Source organism: Hyperolius riggenbachi, chromosome 8 (assembly GCF_040937935.1).
Source record: "Hyperolius riggenbachi isolate aHypRig1 chromosome 8, aHypRig1.pri, whole genome shotgun sequence".
Classification (NCBI taxonomy): domain Eukaryota; kingdom Metazoa; phylum Chordata; class Amphibia; order Anura; family Hyperoliidae; genus Hyperolius; species Hyperolius riggenbachi.
Genome location: NC_090653.1, coordinates 179,527,509 through 179,543,574, shown reverse-complemented (window position 1 = coordinate 179,543,574; position 16,066 = coordinate 179,527,509). Strand labels below are relative to the sequence as shown.

At 46.8% G+C, this 16,066-nt stretch overlaps 1 protein-coding gene across 2 annotated transcripts in view; it reads left to right on the top strand.

Annotated features, from left to right (window-relative positions):
- Positions 1 to 218: 218 nt before the first annotated feature.
- The window catches only part of CCNB3 (cyclin B3), a 267,192-nt gene continuing 251,344 nt past the window's right edge, over positions 219 to 16,066 (top strand). The window contains exon 1 of one of the 2 annotated variants that reach the window (XM_068249684.1): positions 219 to 307. The gene's annotated coding sequence lies outside the window, so the exon portion shown is untranslated. Of the gene's footprint in view, positions 388 to 16,066 lie in introns of both variants that reach the window. The other variant, XM_068249683.1, reaches the window with a different exon arrangement.

Sequence of the window (16,066 nt, the reverse complement as noted above, 5' to 3'; positions counted from 1 at the left end):
TTTATCAATACCCAAGCAAGCAGCTCGTGGCGACATAATGATCAAACCTCGCCCACATTCACCACGATCTTGGGGCACGGTTAGAAGCGTTATGTTTAACAATTTCCCAGCAAATATGTTCATAGTTATCTGATTGGTGAGTTTGAAATTCTAAAGCGGGAAGCGGGGAGGGGGGAGAACTGTTGCTTAGGCAACGCATTGACTCGGAAATTTCACTGGTTCAAAAAAGACCAATGAGACTAGGAGGCAGAGCTAGGTGTTTTCGAGAATACAGAATTGAACAAAGGCTTCGTAGCTAGGTTATACGGTAAATATTCTCTCGTGTCGGTGTTAACTTATCCACTACCAGGACATTTGATTGTGGCGATTTTTAGCACGTATTACCAGGTATGACTACGCTGTGTGTTCTACTGAAGCAGCTTCCGTAATGATCGTCTTGTACATTTGTGAATGTTTTTTGTTGATACATGAAACCGAGCAATGGAACTTGTGTCCCCAGGTAAATAACTTTACTATTTGGCATAGTTTTCTCTGTGCTGGTTTTGATCAGCTCCGTTCTGCACATCTTCGTGCATGGTGACCTGATTGGTCTAATATATCTGCATAGCGAAACCAGTGGAAGTAACGTTTTGATGTTTGCGGACGGAAATGTAATGAAAAATTGCTTTTGCCATTATTTTAACTTCGCTCCGTATGGTGCAATTAGTTTGCATGGGCTAATTTGATTCTAACGTCTGAGTACTTATCAGCTTGACTACATTTTCTGAAGTGGATTAGCCCACTGTGAAGCAGTTTATTTTCCATTCCCTGTAAACAAGACAAATCAGGTAAAGTCGAATGTTTAAGCTTCTCTCTACTTGTAGTTACAGTCTGATTGCTTGGATTGCCTGGATATGGTAAATGTGCTCTTTATAATTTACTTGATTTTAGGATTGGGTGATCGACTAGCCGCATACACACTTCAAGCTTAAATCCTATGTGATTCTCCTTCACTTTATTGAGCTGAATGACATTATGCCTTTATATTCTGAAACCAAAAATTGGTTCCGTGCTGATCAAATTCATGGGAACAGCAGCCTATCCCTTCACGGTTGATCAATATTTTCCACTCTCCCGGATCAAGTAAATTTTGATTCTGCCAGATATCTGTCAATTTCCATTGATCAAACAAAATTGGAACATAGGCAATTCTTGATTCGATAGAATGGTTGACAAATGGACACAAGTACTTTAATAGTGTTGCCAGGGCTGTGGAGTCGGTCCAAAAATCCTCCGACTCCTCAGTTTAGGATTCCACCGACTCCTCTAATTTGCATATTACAATTTTGTTGATTAAAAGTATGTAACCTGAAATTCGTCTCTTAACTGCCAACGCTTAGGAATTTTACAAGACAACGGAAGTGAGAAGGATATGTAGACTACTATATTTATTCCCTTTAGACTAAAACTAGTCCTTGGTAAGAGTACTTGTAAAAGGTACAACCGGAACAAAGAACATCAATCAAGTGTGGGTGCATGTAAGAATGATGTGCAGGTACTCTGCAGGGGAATGAGGAGATTGTAAACAGACAACACCTCTGTGTTCAATGTGCACAGCATTCTCAGTGGATTCCCTGCAGCTCTGTGGGGAGTGCATATGTAGAGTATAGTACTACTGTGTAACAAAGTAAACCGGAGACAGATGAAATTAAAGTTTTATACATACCTGGGGCTTCCTCCAGCCGCCTTCAGGATAATCAGTCCCTTGTTGTCCTCCTCCACCACCTGGATCTTCTGCTATGAGTCCAGGTACTTGAGTCAGTCAAGCGTAGTGCGCATGCACACACTCCGCCGCCAGGAGCATACTACACCTGTGCAGCACTATTGTGCAGGTGCAGAATGTTCCTGACTGTGGGAGCGGCATGCGGCCGGACAGCGCTGACTGGCTGAATTACCAGGACTCATAGCAGAAGATCCGGGTGGTGGAGGACAGTGAGGGACTGATTAGCCTGAAGGGGGCTGGAGGAAGCCCCAGGTATGTATAAAACTTTACTTTTCATCCGTCACAGTTACCCTTTAATTTGTAGTCACCAAACCAAATTTTAATAACATATCAAATTATTTTATTTCATCAGCAAAGGGAGTGCATACATTTGCATAAATCAGCATCAATGCAGAATTATTTCCATCTCGTTGACCATCTCTATTAGGCCCCGTTCACACTTGCGGTTGTTTGCCAAACGGACCGGATGACCTGACCGGATCCGGATCGGAACCGTACGGTTCTGATCCGGATCCGGATCCGGTCAGGTTGCATCAGGTGTTCATCAGGATGCGATCCGGATCCGTTTGGCAAAAGTAACATAAAAAACAAAAAAAATGTTGGTCTGGGAGGTCAGCAGAAGGGGGACCTGTGGAATCAGGCCCTCTGCTGTTTAGCACTCACCTCCACCTGCGACATGCTGCCAACATCTCCGGATCCGGATCCAGCTGTGCTGCTCCACTCCAAAATGCTTGCCCATGTGTCCCCATCCAATATCGCCGCAACAATCCGCATAGGAAGTGGGGTAGAACATCCGGATTTCTCAGCCAGTGTGTTGTGCGCTCTCCGGTTCCCATTGGTTTGTATTGGCCGGATGGTGCAGTCCGGCTCCGCCCCGGATACGGCTGCCGGAGGAGCCGGATCAAAAATAGCGCATGTTGGAACGGAGGCCGGAGTCTGGATCCGGTCCGGCAGAACGGACGCATGTGAACGGACGCATAGGCTTTCATTGCTATGCCGTGCGTCCGTTCCGTCCGTTCTGCAAGCGGTGCGGCTCCGGCACGGCGATTCCGGACGGCCACCGCTAATGTGAACCGGGCCTTAGTGACACGGCTACACATCAGGCTTTTATTCTTGCAGCATAGATGTTATTTAGTATATATATAAGAGATTCCTGTGTACACATCATATATACAGTCACAATCAGATATGTATATCTGACCTTAAAAATACGGGGACTGCTTTATTGAAGCAGCACAAGTAACTAATTTTGATTGGTTTATTTCATTTTTGTGGACTAAGCACAGCTATTACTGTATATATACATTATTTTTAATGACTATTATCTGAGAAATAGAACATTTTATCATATTTTCTATTTTAATTACAGTTACAAATTCATTAGGAGTCAGAGTCGGTGCATTTTTTTCCCGACTCCGACATCAGGCACCCAAAATTGCCCGACTCCGACTCCACAGCCCTGAGTTGCTGTTCAATCTGGACTTTTAAAGGGAATGTTCGAGGGGGGATTGCTTACCCGGGGCTTCCTCTAGCCCCTGTCAGCCATCCTGTGTCCTTGTTGCAGCTACGCTTCCTGTCGGAGGCCACTCTGGAGCAAGATGGTGACCTTGGTTGGTCGGCATCCACTGTGCCTGCGTGAGAGCCTCTCATGGTGGTGCTAATGTCATCTGGAGTGTACTGTGCAGGTGCAGTAGATTTTATTTTTTTACTACTAATAATAATATTATTTCTTCCTCAAACATTCCCTATAAAGGAAACCTGAGACTAAAGAGGTTTTAAACTTGCATGGGACTTTCTCCAGCCCCGATGGGGCCGCTCAGTCCCTCGCCATCTCCCTGGGCCGCTCCTGTCTCCTGCTGGACAGCAGGAAACTGTAGCCACATCACTCTTGATTGCGGAGGAAACTTCAACTAAGTATAAAACCTGGGGTATAATTTAAGTGAAACTTAAAGGGAGCCTAAACTGAGGATATGGAATTTTACAATACAATACAAGTTGTCTGACTCTCCTGGTGATCCTGTGTCTCTAATACTTTTTACCACAGCCCCTCAACAAGCATGCAGATCAGGTGCTCTAAAAAAACCAACTACACAGAAGTGTACATGCTAATGTGTGCAATCCAGGTGGGTACACGCACTGGTCAATCAACCTAACAAAACAACCAAAACACTACCAGTATATGCTGTTCAACCACCTGATATTTATTGAAGATCAATATACCATTCATAGGGTCAATCCCAATTGGATGTATCAAGAATTGTACGTATTGCACACAATTATAATGCACAATTGTCATTATGCGGGGTATTGCCCCAATAGCCCTGACATATCCACCACTACCATAGACAAGGTCTCCTCCTGTCTATCTGTTATCTCCTCCTGGATGTCTGCTAGGTTCCTGAAACTAAACCTAGACAAAACGGAATTTATGATCTTCCCACCCCGGGCATCCATAAACCTCCCAGATGCGCATGTCACTGTTAACCACACTACCATTCACCCTACCTCTAAAGCCCGCTGTCTGGGTGTCACCCTGGACTCCGCACTCTCCTTCACTCCCCACATCCAAAACCTCACAAAATCCTGCAACTTCCACCTTCGTAACATCTGTAAGATTCGCCCTTTCCTGACCTCTGCCACCACCAAACTCCTCATCCATGCCCTCATAATTTCCCGCCTTGACTACTGCAATGCCCTGCTGTCTGGTCTCCCTATGACCCGAACAGCCCCACTGCAGTCCATCATGAATGCAGCAGCCAGAATTATCCACTGCTCCCATCGCTCCACCATGGCGGATCCCCTCCTTGAATCCCTCCACTGGCTTCCTATCCAGTCCAGAATCAGATTCAAGATACTGTGTCTGACCTACAAATCTGTGCACAAAACCTGTCCAACCTACATTTCCGATCTTACTCAGAGGTACACACCTAGCCGCTCACTCCGCTCTTCCAATGAACTTCGCCTAACCGCCCCCCGCATCACCCAGTCCCATGCACGCCTCCAGGACTTCTCAAGAGCTGCTCCAACACTATGGAACTCCCTACCTCCACCCATTAGGGCAGTCCCCTCCTTCAACATCTTCAAGAAAGCCCTCAAAACTCACCTTTTCACTCTGGCCTACTACCCCTCACAATTGCTCTAAACCCACAGCTGAACTCTGGTCTCCTACCTCTCGTGTCCCTACCTCTCCCTTTAGATTGTAAGCCTTTGGGCAGGGTCCTCCTCCTTTTTGTGTCCAACCTGATCATGCACCTCCATTACTGTGAACCCATGCTAGGCATCTGAGTGATCCTAACTTGCCTAATCTCCATGCTCCATCCAGTGACTGACTAAGCATTACCTTGTACTCATACTGTGCTGCATGATCTGATCTTTCTTGTATTCAGGTATTGTCAATTTGCTGTATGTATCCCTATTTATTGTCCAGCGCTGCGTAATATGTTGGCGCTTTATAAATTAAATAAATAAATTTGTCTCGACAGGAAGCCTCAAACGGCTGTGCACAGACCAGACCCCAGGCAGTGTTGCCAACTCATCCCTTTAATTACTGACACATCTAAGTTATACAGGTTCTGGGGCTACTTACACATTATCAGTGCCTTAACTGCATCTACCTAGCTACGAAACCTGTATAATTCATATGTGTCAGTAATTAAAGGGATGAGTTGGCAACACTGACCCCAGGTTGTGACAAAGTTCACCATGTCACATCTACACATGGGGAGACGCAGACCCGGACACCTACAATGCCAAGAGATTGAAGCATCTAATATGCCAATTGCTTGTCCAATTGTCCGCATCACCCCACGTGCACGTGGGGTGATGCGGACAATTGGACAAGCAATTGGCATATTAGATACTTCAATCTCTTGGCATTGTAGGTGTCCGGGTCTGCGTCTCCCCATGTGTAGATGTGACATGGTGAACTTTGTCACAACCTGGGGTCTGGTCTGTGCGCAGCCGTTTGAGGCTTCCTGTCGAGACATATTGGGGGAATACCCCGCATAATGACAATTGTGCATTATAATTGTGTGCAATACGTACAATTCTTGATACATCCAATTGGGATTGACCCTATGAATGGTATATTGATCTTCAATAAATATCAGGTGGTTGAACAGCATATACTGGTAGTGTTTTGGTTGTTTTGTTAGATCAGGTGCTCTGACTGAAGTCAGGCTGGATTAGCTGCATGCTTATGTCAGGTGTGTGATTCAGCCACTACTGCAGCCAAAGAGATCAGCAACTGGTATTGTTTAAAAGGAAACATCCACAGTGTTCTCCCCAGAAATTTTTTTACAGCTGGGTGGCATGAAAAAGTAGCCGGGTGGGGAGCAACCGAGGGAATGCAGAGTCAACTCTGCTTACAGCATATGAGGAGGAAACAAGCTGATGTCAGCCAGGTGCTCAATTAACCATTTAGGCTGGTTTCACACCAGGACGTTGCGTTTTAGGGGACGTTAAGGTCGCATAACGTGCCCCTAACGCAACGCCTGGTGCTCTCTGATGTGGACGTCAGAGTGAGCCACGTTGTGCAGCTCACTCTGGCGTCCGTGATGCGTACTCTTGGACGCATGCGGCATCACGTGGTCCCGCCCGGCCAATCGCAGCACAGAGCGGCCGCTCCGGGAAGTAAACACTGCACGTCACTGAGTGCAGTGAATATTAATTAGCCATGTGCCTGGCCGCTCTCCGCTCCTCCCCAACATTACTGAGCATGTGCAAGCAGTCTAACGCGGCTTTGCCGCTTATAAAGTACTGCATGCAGTACGTTGTTTTGTGGCGCAGCGTTACTAAGTAACGCAACGTGGGCACTGTGAACAGCCCATTGATTTTTTTTTTTTTTTTTTTTTTTTATTGCTGTGCGGTGGGGTACGTTACAGGCTGCTCTAACATGCGCCTGTAACGTCCCACTGTGAAACCAGCCTTAAAGCCCATCTCCAGGCACAGACCCAAAAACTTTAGTGCAGTACCGTAGTAGTCATTGCACATATGTTAAAGTGGATCCTTACTCATTGCATAATTGTGTTCCTTACATATAGTTTATAGGGCATCCCTCAAGCCAAATACTTTTTACGTTTTAGTATTCTAATTCCCTATAAACTAAACAAGCCTCGCCCACAGCCTTTTAAGAGTGCCTTGGCACTGTAGCAAGGGCTTATGGGAGCTCAGTCTGGGCAGGAGGAGGTTACTAGCCGGAGATTTCAGAGGCAGAGGGAAGGAGGAGAAGGGACTGAATTTGTCTCAGCCTGAGGGCTGGAGATGCTATCAGCTTGCCTGTGTGTAATGTGACAGACAAAACAGGGCTGCCGTCGTATAACAGGAATAAATAATCATAAACAGTTGAAGCTGTTTGCACCTAGATTTGCTGTGTAAACTATCTAAACTTTAGATAAGATAAATAGACAAGTTACTTGTTATAGTTAGTTTTTCATCTCGGATCCACTTTAAAAAAAGAGGTTTGAGCGTCTTAAAAAAAAAAAAAACTTAACATTTTGATCCTATAGCCAGAGGCAACAACAGATTGCAGTGAGTCAGCTCTGTGTGACTGTGGCAGATGATGTCACTTGTACTGCATCATTGCCATGGTTTAGACTGCAGTGGGGAAGTTACAGGGATACTGTAGGGGGGTCGGGGGAAAATGAGCTGAACTTGCCCAGGGCTTCTAATGGTCCCCCGCAGACATCCTGTGCCCGCGCAGCCGCTCACCGATGCTCCGGCCCCGCCTCCGGTTCACTTCTGGAATTTCTGACTTTAAAGTCAGAAAACCACTGTGCCTGCGTTGCCGTGTCCTCGATCCCGCTGATGTCATCAAGAACCCACAGCGCAGGCCCAGTATGGTCTGTGTCTGCGCAGTACACTCCTGGCACTCTTCGTCGCACGGATCGTCTGAGGAGGAGGCAGCCCTGTACTGAGCAGCACAAAACAGGTTTTTACACCCACAGACCCCCCGATCGCCCAGCCCTCAGGACCCCCCCCCCCCCCTGACCACCCCAGCACACAGGTTTTTGCACCCAAGCACCCCCTAATAAACCCATCAATCACCCCCTGCCACTATCTGCCGACGCTATTCTTTAGATTAGGTCCCTAACTGCCCCCTAGGGTCCCTTGATCACCCCCCCCTGTATACTATTGTATACATCTGCCTTAAAGGGAACCTTAACCGGCGGGGAAAAATAAATTCACTTACCTGGGGGCTTTCCCAAGCCTCCTGCAGCTGTCCTGTGCCCGCGCCGGTCCTTCTGTGCCCTCCGGTCTCCCTCCGCCGCTAAGTTTCGTTTTCGGCCGACCGCCAGTCGTCCTCCGGCAAAGCGTCCTCTTCTTCCGCATTCCCCGTCGTAAAGCGCGTCCGCATGACGCGTTTGGCGTCATGCGGACACGCTTTACGGCTCTTTACGACGGGGAATGCGGAAGAAGAGGACGCTTTGCCGGAGGACGACTGGCGGTTGGCCGAAAACGAAACTTAGCGGCGGAGGGAGACCGGTGGGCACCGAAGGACCGGCGCGGGCACAGGACGGCTGCAGGATGCTTGGGAAAGCCCCCAGGTAAGTGAATTTATTTTTCCCCGCCGGTTAAGGTTCCCTTTAACCACTGATCACCGGTCTATCACCCCTTGTCACCACCACCCATCAGAGCAGACCCTAAACTGTCCCTTGGGGGCACCTAATCACCCACCCAGACCCTCAGATTGCCCTCAGACCCCCCTCCTGATAACCTCCGCGGTGCATTGTTTACATCTATTCTCCCCTGTAATCGCTCACTGACTCACTGATCTCCCATTGGTCACCCCCTTTGTCTGCCACCCATCAGATCAGGACCCAATCTGCCTCGTGCGGGCACCTAATCAACCTCCCTCGCCCTCAGACCCCCCCCCCCATCACCTTCCCAGTGCATTGTATTTGATTGTGCTGACATTGTATTTGATTGTGCTGACATTGTATTTGATTGTCCCGTAATTGTATTTGATTGTCCCGTCATCGGCTTTGATTGGCTTTGATTGTCCCGTGATTGGCGATTTCCCCACTTGCCACCACCCCCCTGTCACTATCCTAGTGATCTAAAAACAGTGATCATTGAAAACTGTCACTTTTTTAGTATCACTAGTGTTAGCGGTTAGGCCAGTTAGCTAGGCCCCTTTGTTAGTGTCAGTTAGTGCTTAGCCCACTGCACCACAGTCACTAATTAGCGTCATCACTGTCGCTAATCAACATTGTTACTATACAGTATCTGTAAGTGATCATTACTGATCGCAGTCAGATCTATTAGGGTGGCTGGATGGTGTAATGGTTAAGGGCTCTGCCTCTGACACAGGAGACCTGGGTTCGAATCTCGGCTCTGCCTGTTCAGTAAGCCAGCACCTATTCAGTAGGAGACCTTAGGCAAGTCTCCCTAACACTGCTACTGCCTATAGAGCGCGCCCTAGTGGCTGCAGCTCTGGCGCTTTGAGTCCGCCAGGAGAAAAGCGCAATATAAATGTTATTTGTCTTGTCACTAAAAAACGCAGTGTCTGCCCGATCAGGCCTGATCGTTCGCCTGCACTTGCGTTCAGCCCACCCCACCGACAGAATTTTTTTTTTTTTTCTGATCACTGCAAAAACCACTGTACACTAGCTGTGCACTGTAAACATCAGTTTTGTTTTTTTTTTTAAATCAAAACTCCGTGACCACAGCTTTCTACCTCTCAAATACTCCCTTTCGCTAGGTAGGTGCTCTTTTTTTTTTCCTGGGTAGTCTCAGAGGAATACCCCCTAAATTTAGGTAACAGTAAAAAAGGGCGCAGGAGGCTAGTGGACAAATCGGGCGCCGCCATTCACTCCCATAATAAATATCGTTTAATGGGCGCCCGATAGGAAAAAAGGGCGCTGGAGAAAAATAACGTTTTAAAAGCGGCGCCCGGAGACTTAATGTTTTATTACTGCTTCTCATGATTACACATTATTTAATGATTTATACATTTTTTCATATTTTTAAACGAAAAACAGTACAATATTTTTTTTTTTTTTTGCATTATTTTTAAACGAAAAAACCGCACACTATGTTTTTGAAACTTTATTAATGCTTATCACAGGGGGGTCTTAGGTTTAGGCACCAACAGGGGGGTCTTAGGTTTAGGCACCAACAGGGGGGTCTTAGGTTTAGGCACCAACAGGGGGGTCTTAGGTTTAGGCACCAACAGGGGGGTCTTAGGTTTAGGCACCAACAGGGGGGTCTTAGGTTTAGGCACCAACAGGGGGGTCTTAGGTTTAGGCACCAACAGGGGGGTCTTAGGTTTAGGCACCAACAGGGGGGTCTTAGGTTTAGGCACCACCAGGGGGGTCTTAGGTTTAGGCACCACCAGGGGGGTCTTAGGTTTAGGCACCAACAGGGGGTCTTAGGTTTAGGCACCAACAGGGGGGTCTTAGGTTTAGGCATCAACAGGGGGGTCTAGGGGTTAGGGGTAGGTACAGGGAGGGTCACTTAGTAATTTTTTTTTAAACGTTATTATACGTTCACTATTTAAACGAAAGATTAACGTTTTTACAATTCCCCATTTAATGCACATTATTAAATGATTTATAAAACATTAATTTTAAACAAAATACAGTACAATACATTTTTAAACGTTATCCATGCTTATCGTTTAAAACCCCGCGCCCTTTTTTCCCAGCGCCCCTTTTTAACGTACGCCTAAATTTAGCAGTCCACCATGGCAAGAAAGGGGTATTCCGATGATGTGTTCAGGTACATGGCCCTGTCGGATGAGGACGATTGGGACGAACCATTCGACGAATCTTCTGGGTCAGAGTTTGAACCTGAATTGAGCAGTGGCTCACTGACTGATAGCGATGACGAGGTTGAGGTCCCGGCTAGAGCCAGGCGTACCACACCCCATGTCGTTGGACTGCAGGTGGAGCAGGATCAGCCTCAAGGGCAGCAGAGTGGTGCTCGTGCTGCTCTGAGATTTCATGGTGGGGCAGGCACCAGCAGCACAGCATCTCCTGGACCTAGCACCAGTACTTCCGTACACCCCGGTGAAGTGGCGAGCACCAGCATGGAAGTTGAAACTGGTTCGGTGGCACGTGCAGTAACACCCCAATCGCAGCCACCAAGTAGACTGGCCCATACTACCCCTAGTTTACCAGAGGTGCTGGCAAATCCAAATTGGCAATCCCCTGATACCGCCGCACCCGTACTGCCCCCTTTCACCGCCCAGTCTGGAGTCCAAGTGGAGACAGATAATCTAGGATCGCCCCTAGACTTTTTTATCTGTTCATCACCCAGGATCTCTTAGACCTAGTCGTGGCAGAGAGCAACCGTAAAGCCACACAATTTCTAACCGCCAATCCGAATGTCTCCCTTGCCCAGCCATTTCGGTGGAAACCAGTCCAAGTTTCCGAAATAAAATTTTTTTTGGGGGACTAATCAAACAGGATGTGTTGCGGTCTTATTGGTCTACTGACCCAGCACAACACGTTTCCTTGTACTCTGCTGCCATGTCCAGGATACGATTTGAGAACATCCTGCGCTTCCTGCACTTCAATGATGACGAAACCTGACATCAAAGTGACCACGCTGCTTTTGACCGGCTCCACAAAATTCGGCCCCTCATAGACCACCTGTCATAAAAATTTGCAGATGCTTATACCCCTGAACAGCAAATCTGCGTAGACAAGTCCCTCATACGTTTTACCGGGCGCCTTGGCATCAAACAGTACATCCCAAGCAAGCACGCCCGGTATGAGGTGAAACTGTATAAGCTCTGTGAAAGGGCCACAGGCTATACATCTTATTTTAGGGTCTATGAGGGAAAAGACTCCAAACTGGAGCCGGTCGGATGCCCTGACTGCCTGGGGAGCAGTGGAAAGGTTGTGTGGGACTTGGCGTCACCCTTGTTCCAGAAGGGGTACCATCTTTATGTGAACAATTACTACTCAAGTGTGGCCCTCTTTCAGCACTTAAAGTTAGAAGGAATCCGATGCTGTGGCACCATGCAGCCTAGGCGCCGGGGCTTCCCCAAACGACTCATTACCACCAAACTTCAACGGAGACAGAGGGCCGCCTTGAGTGCCGACGACCTGGTCGTGGTGAAATGGAAGGACAAGAGGGACGTTAACTTTCTGCCCACCATTCACGCAGACATGACAGTCCAAATTCAACGGCGAACTGAGGTAATTGAAAAACCCCTTGTCGTCCACGAGTATAATACCAACTTGGGAGGGGTGGACTTCAATAACCAGAGGTTAGCGCCCTATTTACTTTCCCGTAAAAGAAGACGCTGGTATAAAAGTGTCTTTTTATCTAATTCAATTGGCAGTTTACAACAGCTTTGTTCTCTACAGTAAGGCTGGGAGAACTGGATCGTTTCTTCAATTTCAGAGACAGATCACTATGGAACTCCTGTATCCAGGAGGTGTCCGGGCCCAACCCCAAGATGCAACTAGCCGGCTGCATGGAAGGCATTACGCCTATCCGATTCCGAGTACCCCAGGTCACCGAATCCGAAGAAAACGTTGTCGTGTCTGCAGCAGGGCTGGAACAAGGCGTGACACCACTGTTTAATGTCCCCGCTGCCCTGACCAGCCTGGCCTATGCCTAGGGCCGTGTTTTGAGAGGTACCACGAGCAGGTACACTTTTAGAGAGTAGGGAACTACAGACACAACGGTAGGCACACAAGGGTCTCTCAGTGCTATTTCACACTGCTGCGATGCGTTAGGGCAAAATGCCTATCGAAAGTCAGACTTTGCGGTCCCCCTCTACGCCGGAAGTGCTTGACTTAACGCTAGTGCATGCCTACGTTACTGCGTGGCTTCTGCGGCAATTTCGGTCGGCCTGGAAGTCATGTTAGTCTATGGCAACGCAGTTCATTACTAGGCCGAATGCTACTCTTGTGGTATTCCCTGAAGGTCTGTTTTGGACGATACGGTGCGGCGGGCTCGACCCACCGGATATGTCAATATGCAGTGTGAAACCAAACATTGGGTTTCCAGAGACCCTAATACACAGGGCTGCCAGAAACCTCTCCTTTCACTTGGGACAAAATGCGGAATGTACTTCTCCACAACTCTGTGCGATTTGCCCTTAGCACATTGTTCCATGGGGGAGGAGAGGTTTGTCCTCGGGAGGCAAGTTTAAAAAAAACAAACAAAAAAAAACAGGTAAGCAAAAAAGTTAATGTTTGGTTCCGGGGCTGTGGAGTCGGGCAATTTTGGGTGCCTGGAGTCGGGAAAAAATGCACCGACTCCTAATGAATTTCTAACTGTAATTAAAATAGAAAATATGATAATGTTCTATTTCTCAGATAATAGTCATTAAAAATAATGTGTATATATACAGTAATAGTTGTGCTTAGTACACAAAAATGAAATAAACCAATCAAAATTAGTTACTTGTGCTGCTTCAATAAAGCAGTCCCCGTATTTTTAAGGTCAGATATACATATCTGATTGTGACTGTATATATGATGTTAAGAAGGAATCTCTTATATATACTAAATAACATCTATGCTGTAAGAATAAAGCCTGATGCGTAGCTGTGTCACTAATAGAGATTGTCAATGAGATGGAAATAATTCTGCACTGATGCTGATTTATGCAAATGTATGCACTCCCTTTGCTGATGAAATCAAATAATTTGATATGTTGTTAAAATTTGATTTGGTGACTACAAATGAAAGGGTACCTGAGACGGATGAACAGTAATCGGTCCCTCGCTGTCCTCCACCACCCGGATCTTCTGCTATGAGTCCTGGCAATTCAGCCAGTCAGCGCTGTCCGGCCGCCGCTCCCACAGCCAGGAACATTCTGCACCTGCGCAATAGTGCTGCACAGGTGTAGTATGCTCCTGGCGGCGGAGTGTGTGCATGCGCACTACGCCCGACTGGCTCAAGTACCTGGACTCCTAGCAGAAGATCCAGGTGGTGGAGGAGGACAACGAGGGACTGATTATCCTGAAGGCGGCTGGAGAAAGCCCCAGGTATGTATAAAAAAACAACTTTCATTTCATCTGTCTCAGGTTTACTTTGTTACACAGTACAGTGTTCTCCCCAGAATTTTTTTCCAGCCGGGTAGCTTGAAAATGTAGCCGTGAATGCATTTGTTTGAACATTTGCATGTGAGTGTGCGAAGGGTTAATTGATTTTTGCTGTTTCTAGCCACACCCCCTTCAGCACCTCCCTTTCCTTAATAATTTATTTAATTTCCTAACTAGAGGCGATGTGCCTGGATATATGTATGTTTATTCTTATCATTGACCCCTGTGGCTAGGGTCCAATTCGGTGCACTCCCCCCTTCCCCTGTATGTTTGTCAGCATGCAGACAGCTTATGCTGGTGTATGCGCATGGTGCACATGGACACATAACATTAGCTCCCTTGTGCGATTGGTAAGATGCACTGTCTTTCCCAGGAGAGGAAGTTAGGATGTGTGCTCCTAATCCATTGATAGGTTTGATGCAATGAATGTGTTTGCATGTCTGCATGTTACAGGGCCAGAGTTAGGACACCTATGTTTACCTGGGTACTTCTACGCAGTATAGGTGACTAAGCATAAGAATGCATTCTTCTGTGAACTAAAACCCTGGCTTTTAATTTAGCTGTAGGGATAACAGTTGTGCCTGGATGAGTAAATCTATGAATGCATTTGTTTGAACATTTGCATGTGAGTGTGCGAAGGGTTAATTGATTTTTGAAAATGTAGCCGGGTGGGGCGAGATAAGAGAATGCAGGACTGGTATTTTGGTGCCCAACTCTGCTTACAGCATAGGAGGTGGTGCGCTGATAACAGCCGGGTGCGCACCAAAACTAGCCGTGTGGAGCACCCAACTAAAACAGCCTGGGGAGAACACTGCAGTAGTACTATACTCTACATATGCACTCCCCACAGAGCTGCAGGGAATCCACTGAGAATGCTGTGCACATTGAACACAGAGGTGTTGTCTGTCACCCATAAACCTTGTTCAGATTGTGCATGAAGAATGTGTAATAGAGGAAGAATCTCCTCATTCCCCTGCAGAGTACCTGCACATCATTCTTACATGTACCCACACTTACATTGCCTAGGGCCTGATAGATGTTCTTTGTTCCGGTTTGTACCTTTTTACAAGTACTCTTACCAAGGACTAGTTTTAGTCTAAGGCTGCTTACACACTAAGACGTTACAGGCGCACGAGATTTATCCTCCGCAGTCCAAAAGATACGTTTGCCGAGGCATATGGGCCGAGGAGCGGTGTTGGGGTTCATATGCTGTGGCAAGCACTTTGTATCAAAAAAGAACTCAAGCAATGATTTCTCCATTCACATCGATTGATGTGGATGAATAAATCAGGTTTGCCTGGGCATACAAGCTGGTGGGTTTGGATTTTTGGGGCGGCAGCTCCTATGTCCTGGCAGACGCCTTCCCCTCCTTTTTTACACATTTTTTTTGGCAGATATTTTTTCATCCACATTGATTGTTTGACGTTCATTTTTCCTTTCAGCCCTGAGTGCATTACCCGTATGCTCAATATAAGGAGTATAGCAGAGACTCCTAATACTGGTCATACATGATTGCAGAGACCCTAAAATGCCAGGACAGACCACACGAATGATGCCTTTTTGGAAAGGACACCCCAAAGTTTTCCGTGAGTTCATAGAATATTTTATTTTTTGTCACAAGTTAGCAGAAATTGTTGTTTTGTTTTTTTTCCCACAAAATGTCATTTTCCGCTAACTTGTGACAAAAAATAAAATTTTCTATGAACTCACCATGGCCCTCATGGAATACCTTAGCGTGTATTCTTTCCAAAATGGGGTCATTTGTGGGGTTTGTTAACTGCTCTGGCAAGTGGGGGGGGGGGGGGGGGAGGTGCTAAATTGTAAGCACCCTTGTAAAGCCTGAAGGTGCTCATTGTACTTTGGGCCCCTTAGCACAGTTAGGGTGCAAAAAAGTGCCACACATGTGGTATTGCCGTACTCAGGAGGAGTAGTATAATGTGTTTTGGGGTGTATTTTTACACATACCCATGCTGGGTGGGAGAAATATCTCTGTAAATTGACAATTGTGTGTGTGTGTGAAAAAAAAAAAAAAGTCTATTTACAGAGAGATTTCTCCCACCCAGCATGGGTATGTGTAAAAATACACCCCAAAACATATACTACTCCTGAGTACGGCGATACCACATGTGTGGCACTTTTTTGAACCTTAAAGGGAACCTTAACTGAACGGGGTGTAAAGAGTTTTTCAATTACCTGGGGCTATTACCAGCCCCCTGCAGCAGTCCTGTGCCCTCGGAGCCGCCCTGGAATCCTCCGGGCCCCCGCTGTCACTTAGTTTCGTTTTTGGCAGCTCA